We start from the raw sequence: 12478 nt of genomic DNA, 5'->3' as shown, positions 1-12478 counted from the left end.
CCCAAATCAATACCACATTTTCACAGTCATTTCTGGATATTTGTAGTGAGGTGCAAACTTTGAGTCACCCAAAAGAGAGGTTTCCACTTAAAATGCAAAAAGGTGATGCTCTGCCTTCTTGTTTCAGTTCTCACACTGTAAACAAGTGTTCTTTTTGTGACCTATTTAGTACCACATTTTTCACATTTTCATGCTCCTTTTTAGAGATTTTGTTTAAAATGGCTCCCAAGTGTATTGGGGAAGTGTAGTCTAGTGTTCCAAAACACAAGAAAGCTGAGATGTGACTTACAGAGAAAACATGTGAGTTAGATGAGCTTCCTTGCAGTTACAGAGCCATTGGCTGTGAGTCCAATGTTAACGGATCAACAATACCACACATCCACGAAAAGGAAGATAAAATTCCCTGAACTGTAGGTGAGGTGCCTTTGAAAGTAGCATCTACAATACTATGATAAAGCCATGGAAAAGTAGCTAAATTTGTGGATTCAAGAGATAACAGGTATTTTTTAATATACTGAACAGCAATATTGAAAGGCTGAAAGCAAAACAAATACAAGATTATGTTAACGAGAGTCAGGAAAATATTAAACATCTCTCACCTAGTGTTTTATTATAAAGAAGTACTACATATAATGAATGATTTGTAAATTATATATTACATAAGATGTTTTGAAAAAAACACATAAAACAAGCTTATATAGTCAGAGGGTTACAGAAATGTTGACCCAGAGTCTAACCCTCTATTTCCCCTAAAGCTAATGGCTCAGTAGTCACTAATTCAGTGTTTGCAGCAACTCTATATAGAACATAACTGCCATGAAGAGTGAGAATGGACTGTCTGTACATTACCTGCCTTTGTCCTACTTTAACCCTGAGGAGCAACACTCTTGTTCCCTCTACTTGACCATTTTCTCCTCAGTGACACACTTTACTACATCTCAGGCATCTCCTACGCTGGTGCCTCTCAAATTTTAATGCACTTCTGAATCTCCTGCTGATGAGTTTCTCAAATCAATCATAATTCAGTAAGTCTGTGGTGAGGCCTTAGATTCTATATTTCTAACATGCTGCAATGTGATCACTCTTGTCCCTGAACCACACTGAATATTGAGGGCCTACATTCTGCCTTGATCTTTGTGTTTAGATTATTTGCAACAATAGCCTCACTTTAATAGCTCTCAATAGTTGAATTATAAGAATGGTAAGAGGCACAATAGTGTTTCCCCTCAGGTGCTCAGAGAAGAAACTGTGGAACTAGGAAAGTGCAGTCTCTTGTCCAAGTGACAAGACTTTTAAAAAGAGCATCAAAGGTCTCAACTTTTACAAAAGTGTCCAAAAGGAAGAAAATAAGAAAAGACTACAAATCTGTCATAAATTCAACACAAATTTTTTTTTTTTTTTTTTTTTTTTTTTTTTTTTTTTGTCTTTTTCGTGACCAGCACTCAGCCAGTGAGCGCACTGGTCATTCCTATATGGGATCCGAACCCGCGGCGGGAGAGTCGCCGCGCTCCCAGCGCAGCACTCTACCAAGTGCGCCACGGGCTCGGCCCTCAACACAAATTTTTAATGAGCACATGTTACACACAGGCAAGACATTTTGCCACTGATACATATATTAAAAAGACACATGCTTTGCTCTCAAAAACCTGAAACATTAGAAGGTGAAAAGGGACATAAATGCATGCAACAGAGGACAGAGAATGAATACAGTTAACACAGTACAGTTGAAATGTGGTTGAAGTTCAGACAGGGAGAAACTACTTTCCACTTGCTAATCAGGGAAGGCCCACTGGAGGAAGTGACTTCTGAAATGTGCCTGATGATCCATTGAGATTTGAACTTGTGGAGCTTGCTAGGACTCCATTCATTTCAGAGTTAAAATTTGAATGTTAAAGTCCCAGAACCCAGGTCAGAATAATAAACCCTACAAAGTTACATTTAGCTTATATTGACAACTCACCGTTAAGCACAAATAAACAATATCATCAAAAGTTCTGCAAGGACAGTTGAAAGAAGATCACCACCATGTTGTGTTCAGATATGTTCTGGGCCCCTGGACTGCTGGGTCCTCATACCAAAGGCAGGAGCATGGAGAGGAGGCTCACAGTGTGTCCTACATATAGAACAGAGGTGGAGTCACTTTGCATAATGTAGAGGTGAGAGTTGAGGAACAAGAGGGAGGGAGATTGAGCAGAGAGAAACAAAGAAAGATGGGAAGACAAGTGGGAGAGGAGGAAACGGCAACAAAGATGGACACAAAGAACTCACTGGAACTGCCAAAACCTAAATGCAAAACCTGTCAGAAGAGCCAGAGCAGTATCGCTGCCAAGAAAATCAAGCCCTTGGAGCTGTGATGTCCTGTAGATTTGGGTGGACACCAAAGATGTTATTCCAAATTTACCCCCTGTTTTACCCCATTTACTCCCTGTTTTACTGCATTTCCCGGAGCTGCTTATGCTCATTAGAGTGTCTAACTCATCAGTGTCCTTCCTTTACATTTCTTTTCTCATCCCTCCTCAGATATGAAACCTTCTTCTAACTCTCAAAATCCTCCAGCATTTACAGGTCCCTCATTATCACAACTTCTATTTTTTGTATTAACTATCTTTCTTCTTTTTGGATCTAGGAACCTTAATAGCCTACATTTTTCAGCTGGCCCTCCTGTTCTTCCTGAGGACCTCCTGCTCCCATTTGCACCCTGGGCCCCAGTTACTTCTCACCCCAGTAGAGGACGATGTCCTGGCCTCCCAGACTGCTGTGCTTCACCCGGCATGACAGGCCAGCTGCCTCCCCAGCCGGAACAGCCAGGGTTACTCTGAGATACCACGTCCCATCAGCACTGGGCAGGAGGTCACCTTGGTGAGTGCCCGGCTGCTCCTTCTCACTCTGCATCCACATCACCCACACAGGCTTGGGGTAGAATCCTGAGACATGGCACACCAGGAGCAGATGGCCAGACCCACGACTGGGGCCACTGGACAGCCAGGCTTCTGGCTTCACTGCAAATAACAGGAAAGATATTCAAAGAAGGATCCTAAAACAGATGTATAGGTTCAGATCTCCACATCAGTTTAGATAGACATATCCTTCCCACTTCTGAGAGGCTTCTTGATATCTTAAATTTGAAAGGAATGATGAGAAGGTATAATTTTTGAATAGGAAATTCTTGGGGGAGGGTGCAGAGCTGACATTGTTGCTGGAGATCTGCCTTCCCTGCATCAAGAAGACCCAAGATGAATCGTAGGCAGTTGGCACCAAGGAGCTCCTCTACTATTTCCTTGTAGTGTTGGTACTGATAAGTTCTCTGCAGGCAAGCTGGGCACTACTTCCACCCTTTGGGGATGGCAGCCACGAATTGTTCTGGAAGCTTATGAAATCTGTTCCTTGATAAGCTCCCAGCAGAAAGCCTATGGAGACACTCCCAGGGTGCAAGTCACAGCCTCCTGTCACCTGCATCTCAAAAGGATCTGGAGAAAACGGGTTATGAATTGGAGGAAAGATGGAGTAAAAAGAAAAAAAAAATGAGTGGAAGCAAATGTTAGTAGCAGAGGTGAGACGTTTGAGGAATTTGAAGGAATGGAACAAATTTTGGTTTCATCAGAGTTTCCGAGAAAGGGGAATTGGTGGCACTGGAGGAAAAGGAAAAGATGAACAACACAGGAAAGAGGAGAATGTATTAAAAGAAGGCAATGCAAATGGTGTTAGCAAGGAAGGACTCAGTATGAGAGAGCTGGAGTGATAACAACCTAGAGGGAAAGGAATGCATGGGTTACAATGAATATATAGACTGAGACTGCTGAGGAAATTGAATGCAGGAGAAAATCACACTGTAAAGAGTCAATCAAAGAGTGAGGAAGCTGAGAGGGTCTGGTTGGAGTACAAGGAAAAGGATAGCCACAGGATTTCTCTGAGAGGATAATGAACCGCAACTCTGTCAATAAGACAGGAGCTTACACATGGCAGAAGTTTGAAGTGTTTGCATAATCAAGGTCTGGCTCATAGGCCCTGCCCAAAACAGTGTGATTGCAGTTTAACAGTGGGAAAGTGGAGTTAGATTCAGAACAGAATAGAAGCTGTTTCCTATAGAAAAAAGAAACTCATGGAAAAGCCCCCACATACCCATCTCCACACTCCCCATTGAGGGAACTGAACTCACATTCAAATTGTAAATGATGGGCATAGCCATGAACTACCTGAAGAAATCTAACAAAATACACCTGGTATAACTTTTCCAGTTCCGTCAGCTCCTTGTTGCTGAAGTTCCCCCTGGACCAAGACTGCAGGAAAATGATGGTGTCAGAGCTGCTGTCCCACCTGTGAGTCTGCAACTCATCCAACCATCCTGAGGCAAGATATTGTATCCAGGAATGGTTGTAGAAAGACGAGATCTGGATGAGACGGAAGGAGATAGGCTCCTTGAACCCTGTGGTAAAAGAACAGACAAGATGGGGAGCAAAAAGGCACTGAGAAGGAGAGAGAATGCAGAATTACAGGTGCCAGAGTAGGGGAACTCAGAATGAGAAGAGGAAAGCCATGAGCTCAGGGAACTGAGTCAGGGAAACTCCAAATGAAACCAATCTGGAACACTTTTCAGCTATGTTCTGGGAAACCACACACACACACACACACACACACACACACACACACACACACACACCCTCACACCCTCTCTGGTGTACACCTGAGCAGGTTCCAAATTTCTTATGATCCTCATTGTCACCACCTGGAAGAACAGCCAAAACAGCATTTTATTTGCAGATGTTATTTCTTTCTTTCAGAAAAGTTAGTCTTTGGTTTCTATTCTAAACAAACTATCCTACGCTATCTCTATTCTGACTTCCTTCTTTAAGGAACAGACAATACTCCCCTGTCGGCAATAACAAGAACAAAAAATCTGCTACTTCCCCAAACCCAGGGCCTCCTCCTCAGTTTCTTATTTCCTCTCTGGCTTGTAGCTTTTCTCTTTTTCACCAACTTCCATCTGTTTACCTTCCTCTAATTCAACTGTTATGGAACAAGTCTTCTGTGGCATTAGAAGTTACTTTACTACTAGGGACATTTTGTTTTTCTCATTCATACAATAAAAACATGGAACTTACTGGCTCCCACTGTGCTACCTACAGCTCTTCTGTGCCTGCTCTTTCATTCACTCTGCCCTTTTCTTGTCCTCATGAAGTTTATTCTTCGGTCTCAGCCCCATACCAGCACATTCATATCTCTGACTTATCACTTTTTTTTTTTATTTGCTTTTTCAGAATCTCCCATGATTGCCTCATGCAACAGGATAAGCTATCACCAATTCACCATTATGCTTAGAGAAGAGCCAGTAGCCATCACAGAAACCACAGGAACATTCAAACAGATAAAGAAAAATTTCCTCTGTTTGACTTTCATGGATATGCATTCTTTCACCATAAGGTTACTTAGCACCTGCCTGGAACCAAGCATCTTGCTATGTTTATGAATATACAGTGATTGACAATGCAGCCATTTTATTCAAGGATGTTTCAGTGTACTTAGGCAGAAAAACGCACACATCAACAACTATAAATCTTGGTGTGCTGAGTTTCTTTATAACGTACCATCTTCCTAAATAAAAAACAAGCCTGACTGAAATAGTAGTTTCTAAAGTGGCAACCCTTAGCTGATATTTGCCCACTCCTAATCTTGACTTCAATGGTGGCCATGGGGTGTTGGTTCTACGCTGTTGTTGTACTATATACCCACCTAACAGAGTGCCTGGCAAGGAGTTGGTGCTTAGTAAATATTTGTTAAATGAATGAATAAATTCAGCTCACGCATCCAGTTACTTTTTTTTAATTTTGAAGTACAGCTTCAATGTAAACCTTTTTTAAAGACCTCATAAACATTACTTGTAATCCTACACAGTGAAATGAGAATCTTACAGAGATTTATTTTGGATAAAAGCATATGTTACTAAGCATAACTTTTACATAGAGCATCCTGCTGTTTCTTATAACTTGCAATAAGAAACTAGTCACAACTTATGAGAAATGAAATTAGTAGAGTATTCTAAAATCATTTACACAGAATTCTCTTCTAATTGTTTCTACTTGGATGTTCTATGGTTGTCTTGTCGTAAGTTCTTCTCTTCCTCTTTCATGGTGTTTATAACCATCTAAAGGCTCTAAATACTTGTTTGTGCTTTGTAAGTGCCATATGTGTAAATGTATTATGGCTATATATTTTGCTACTTCTTGGTTTACAAGAAAACAATTTATCTCAAGACAAGTTAGGAAATAAAATAATATTTGAAAAGTTGATTGGATTTCAGAAACCTGGAAGCACTGTCGCTTTCATTCTTATAATTTTAAAAAGCTGGATAATTAAAATCACAAATTGACTTGAATCCATCAGAGACCTGAAATATCAGGGCAAATACTTAACCCAAAATTTAAAGAAAGACAGACTCCTCCATGAAGAGACTGTATGGAAACCCTTGCTTATTTGGGACAGATGTTAGATGTTATACAAGCCAGTAAGAAGCATTCAGCTAAAATTGTTAAGAAATTAATAAAGGCTAGCATCAGTGTATAAAAGCCCTGGGACCCACATACACAGGGGAATTCATATCGATCTCTAAGCTCTTTTGAATAGAACTCACCAGGTAGAAAACTTGGAGTCACCAGTGTAGACCAGATAAACTATCTCTCATGGTGCAGGCCTGAGGTATGAAAGCAGCTACTTCATGGGAAAGGTAGAAAGTTTCAACAAGATCTTTCTCTCTTATTTTCCACACAGAACAACAACAACAAAAACCCCTAACCTGATTGGGTCAGGCAGAAAGTTCTGGTGCCCTCAGGGCATAAGCAAAACCTGTAGCTGAGGTGACAAAAATGGGAAGGGACAAGAAAACATCCTTGTTCCAGACTATCAGAAGTTCCAGACTGTTGGGAGAAAGTCAGAACACTCACATGGCCCAACTCAAAATACTCCAAAACAACTCATCTGCCTAAGCATGAGACTGCACCAGAATAAAACATAAAGGCCTTTAAACTATCCCAAGCAGGAGACCACACATCAAGTAGCAAGAACAGTTTACTGCTGGTTGAGCAGAGTATGGAGATAGGTCCCCCTGAGGCACATAACAAAAGAAATACCAAACCTGAGATTGAAGCAGGCATTAAGAAAACCTTCAGGCAAACCAGAGCCATCATAGGAAAGACAGTTGACCCTTCATAACTGTGGTTTCCACATGTGCAGATGTGACCCATCCTGGATTGAAAATGTAGGATGAATAAAATAACAATACAACATTTAAAAAAATACAAATGTTAAAAACGAGACAATATAACAACGATTCACATAGCATGCACATGGAATTAGTGTAAGTCGTCTCAAAGTAAAGTGAAATATATGGGAAGTTCTCAAAATTAGAGAAACTAGAGAGAAACAATCCATCTAGTTAACTTGCTAAAAAAATTACACATAAAGGAAATCATATTTTGAAAACTTAAAGATTTAAAAAGATATAATACCAGAAAAGAAAGTGACATCATCAAAAAATATCAGGCATATTTTTAAAAACAAGTTAAACCTCTTGAAATATAAACCCTAAATGCTATAATTAAAGCTCAATGGTGCAGAAGCCTGTGCTCCCATGATTGCGGAGGCCCATGCAGGCAGAAAACCCAGGCAGCCCCTGAGCCCCACCTGCACAGAAGACAGGAACCCGTGCTGCCACAACCATATAGGTCCAGGCAGGCAGAAAACTTGAGTGGTCCTCCTGCCTCACCTGCACAGAAGTCAGGAGACTGTGCCATTGTAGCTGCGGTGACCCGGCAAGGCAGAAAACCCAGGCAGCACTATAACCTGCATACACAGAATGCAGGAGCCTACACCACCATGACTGGGGAGGCTTTGCACTGCTTCCATGGAGGTTGTCCACACCTCCACCATCACAAATTCTACTGCTTGAATGATGGCTTGCTACAGCAGTAGCAGCCACAACCACCAAGTAGGTGGTCCACCACACATTCAACTGCATGGACACAAGCAGAGTCACTAGAGGAACCTGGAAAAAGAGGAGGAAATCTTTTCTTCTCAACCTCTCCTCCAGAGTAATAGAAAAAGCAACTGCTCTACCAGATGACCAGACATGCACATCATTACAACTACAAGGTCATGGGGTCAGATCTCCATACCAGGCAGATGCCAAAAAATATAAAGAAACAAACAAATAAAATAAAATAAAAAAGCAGGAAACCCTTGAAACGACTGAAAAGAAATTACATGTAACCGTCTTAAGTAAACTTAATAAGGGAAGACTCAGTTAGGCATCACAATGAAACAAACAAGCAAACAGAAAACATTGAGGATATGAAGGAATAAATTTATGAAGGGATTAATACCATAAAAAAGAATGTAGAAAAACTCCTGGAACTGAAAGACTCATTCAGTTAAAAAGTAAACAATGAAACAAAAAAACAAAAAAACACAATCAAGAGATTAAGCAGCAAATTACAGCAACAGAAGAAAAAATTTCTGATCTCGAAGACAGTCTTTATGACATAACCCAGACAGCCCACAAAAAGAAAAAGATTTTTTTTTTTTTTGTCTTTTTCGTGACCGGCACTCAGCCAGTGAGTGCACCGGCCATTCCCATATAGCCCAAGTGCACCACGGGCTCGGCCCAAGAAAAAGAATTTTTAAAAATGAAGAAAGTCAGGGAGGGAGGTTTCAGCAATTGGCCACAATAATCAACTACATTGTATATTCACAAAATAAAATGAAATAAATAAATAAATGAATGAATGAATGAATGAATAAATAAATAAATAATTTTTTTTTTTAATGAAGAAAGTCTAAGAAAGCTAGCAGACAGACTTAATAACACAAACATCAAACATCCAAGTCATGTGTTTTCAAGAAGGAGAGGAGAAAGGTAAAGGCATTGAAAATGTGTTCAGTGAAATAATAGCAGAAAACTTTCCCGGTATAGGAAGAGGCACAAACCTTAGATCGAGGAAGCTCAAAGATCCAGAAATACATTCAACCCAAAAAATCTTCTCTGAGGCAAATTTTAGTCAAATTGGCAAAGCTCAAAGATGAGGTGAGACTGCTAAAAGCAGCAAGAGAAAAGTGTCAAGTCACTTATAAGGGATCCCAATCAGAATAACAGTACACTTCTCAACTGAATCTCTACAGACCAGAAGAAAATGGATGATATATTAAAAAAATTCCTAAATAAAAGAAAAAATAAAAAACTGCCAGCCAAGAATTTTATACCTAGCAAGGCTATACTTCAGAATTGAAAGAGAAATAGTATATTTCCCAGACAATAAAACCTGTGGGAGTTCACCATCACATTACCAGCCCTTCAGGGAACTTTCAAGGGAGTCTTACATCTGGAATCTGTAAAACAACAATCACCACTATGAGTACACAAGAAAGAACAAAACCACTGGTAAAACAGCAATGCAAATGAGAAAGAAAAGAGAAACTAAGTCTTGCTACTTCAAAAAAACAATAAACAGTGAAGATGAATAATAGAAGGGGAAAAAACAAATAAAAGATATTTAAAACATCTGAACAAACAATGATAAAATGCTAGGAATAAAACAATACCTCTCAATAACAATCCTAAATGTAAATGGATTTTACTCTCAACTCAAAAGACAGAAACTGATTGACTGGATCAAAAAGCTACACCCAACTACATGTTGTCTTCAAGAGACTCACTTCAGCAGTAAAGATACACACAGACTAATAGTAAATGAATGGAAAAAGATATACCACACAAATTGAACCCAAAAATAATCAATAGTAGATATTCATATATCAGATAAAATAGACTTAAACCAAAGAGAGAATGAGAGAGAGACCCAAATAACAAAAGTGAGAAATGAAAAAGAAGAAATTGCAACTGATACCACAGAAATACAAAGAATCACCACTAGAGACTATTATAAACAACTAAACTCCAAGAAATTTGAAAACCTGGAGGAAGTAGATAAATTTCTGGACGCATGCAAACTCCCAAGACTGAACCAAGAGAATAACAAAACCTAACTAGATAAGTAACAACTAACAAAAGTGTAGCAGAAATTAGCAGTCTCTCAACAAAGAAAAGCCCGGTACTGATTATTTCACTGCTGAATACTACCAAGCCTTTAAAGAGAAATTAATACCAATTCCCTTCAAACATTTCCAAAAAAATTGAAATAGAGGCCCCTCTCCCAAAATTATTCTATGAGGCCAGCATCACCTTCATACCAAAACCAGAAAAGACACATCAAAAAAAGTAACCAATGGGCCAATATCTCTGATGAACACGGATGCAAAAATCCTCAACAAAATACTAGCAAACAGAATACAGCAACACATCAAAAAAATCACACATCATGATCAAAAGGGATTCATCTGGGACTCAAGGTGGTTCAACATATGCAAGTCAATAATTGTGATATACCACATCAACAAATCAAGAACACAAACCACATGATTATCTCAATAAATGCAGAAAAAGCATTTGACAGAAATCAACATGTCTTTGTGACAAAGGCTGTCAGCAAATTAGGTATACAAGTATATGAATACAATAAAATCCATATATGACAAACCCACTGCCAATTTCATCCTGAATGGGGAAAAGCTGAATGCTTTTTCCATAAGAACAGGAACAAGACAAGGATGCCCACACTCACCACTCCTGTTTAATATAGCACTGGAAGTATTAGCCATTACAATCAGTCAAGAGAAAGAAATAAAGTGCATGCAGATTGGAAAAAATGAGTTAAGATGAATACAAACTGTCCCTGTTTACAGACAACACAATCCTATATATGGAAAAAACCTAAAGGCTCTGCAAAAACTCTAAGAACTGAATAAAAATTTCAGTAATGTTGCAAGGTAAGAAATCAAAGCTCCAAAATCAACAGCAGTTTTTATTCTCCAATAAAAAATGAACAGAAAAAAAAATCAAAAAGTAAGCATATTTACAATAGTCACCAAAAAAATAAAATGCTTAGAAATAAATTGTATAAATCTCTACAATGAGAACTAAAAACCACTATTGAAAGAAATTAAAGAAGACACAAAAAAGTGGAAAAACATTCCATGCACTTGGATTGGAAGAATCAGCATTGTGAAAATGTCCATATTACCAAAAGCAATCTACATATCTTACACAATCCCAATCAAAATACCAATGACATTCTTCACAGAAATAGAAAAAGTAATTCGAACATTCATATGGAACAACAAAAGATTTCATACAGCAAAGCAATCCTGAGCAAAGAATAAAATAAAATAAATAAAACCAGATGCATAAAACTACCTGACTTCAAATTATGCTGGAAAGCTATAGTAACCAAAACAGCATGGTACCAGTATAAAAGTACATACTCAGACCAGTGGAACAGGTAGAGAACACAGACATCAGCTTACAATCTTACAGCCAACTGACCTTTGACAAAGGCAACAAGAACATACATTGGGGAAAAGATTGTGTCTTTAACAAACGGTGGTGAGAAAATTGCACATCCATATGCAGAAGAATGAGACTAGACCTGCACCTCTCACCGCAGTCCAAAATCAACTCAAAATGGATTAAAGACTTAAGTATAAGACCTGAAACTTTAAAATTACTAAACAAAAACATAGCAGAAACAATTCAGGAATTAGGACTGAGCAAAGACTATGAATAAAGCTCCAAAAGCAGAAATAACAAAAGAAAAATAAATAAATGGGATTACATCAAACTAAAAATGTTCTGCATAGCAAAGGAAATAATCAACAGAGCAGAACAACAATGTATGAAATGGGAGAAAATATTTTCAAACTATACATCTAACTAGGGATTAAAAACCAGAGTATACAAGGAACTCAAACAACTTCACAGTAAAAAGACAAATGACCCAATTTTTAAAATTGGAAAAGGAGCTGACTAAACATTTTTCAAAAGAAGACATACAAATGGCCAACAGATACTTGCAAAAATTCTCAACATCATTAATCATCAGAGAAATGTCAATTAAATTTGCATTAAGATATCATCTCACCTAGTTAGACTGCCTATGACCAAAGAGACTGAGAACAACAAGGGCTGGCAAGGATACAGAGAGAGGGCAACTCTCCTACACTCTCTTACACTGTTGGTGGGACTGTAAATTAGCACAGCCATTATGGAAAACGGTATGGAGGTTTCTTAACTACAGATAGATCTACCATAAGTGACATAAGCCTGACACACAGGAAAACATACCATATGTCCTCATTCATAAGTGGGAGCTAAGAGAAAAAGAAGGAAGGAAAGAAAAACCAGAGTGATTTGTTGGACTTGCAGAGAGAGAAAACAGAATGAATGATGACAGAAGGGAAGAGGGAGAGGGAAAGGGAGAGGGTGATTGTGAAGAGGTTGGGTGGGGGACATGGGAAACAACTGCAATTTGAGGTGGTAGGCATGCCGGTAGTATCGATCAAATCATCAAATATTGGGCACAGGTGCTGACAGCTT

General features: G+C 38.8%; 1 pseudogene; it reads right to left on the bottom strand.

Moving 5' to 3' along the window:
• Nucleotides 1-2299: 2299 nt before the first annotated feature.
• On the bottom strand, nt 2300-7784 carry LOC134384314 (T-cell surface glycoprotein CD1a-like; annotated as a pseudogene).
• Between the last annotated feature and the right edge of the window lie 4694 nt (nt 7785-12478).

Source organism: Cynocephalus volans, chromosome 8 (assembly GCF_027409185.1).
Source record: "Cynocephalus volans isolate mCynVol1 chromosome 8, mCynVol1.pri, whole genome shotgun sequence".
Taxonomy (NCBI): Eukaryota; Metazoa; Chordata; class Mammalia; order Dermoptera; family Cynocephalidae; genus Cynocephalus; species Cynocephalus volans.
This window is presented reverse-complemented; position numbering and strand designations above follow the sequence as displayed.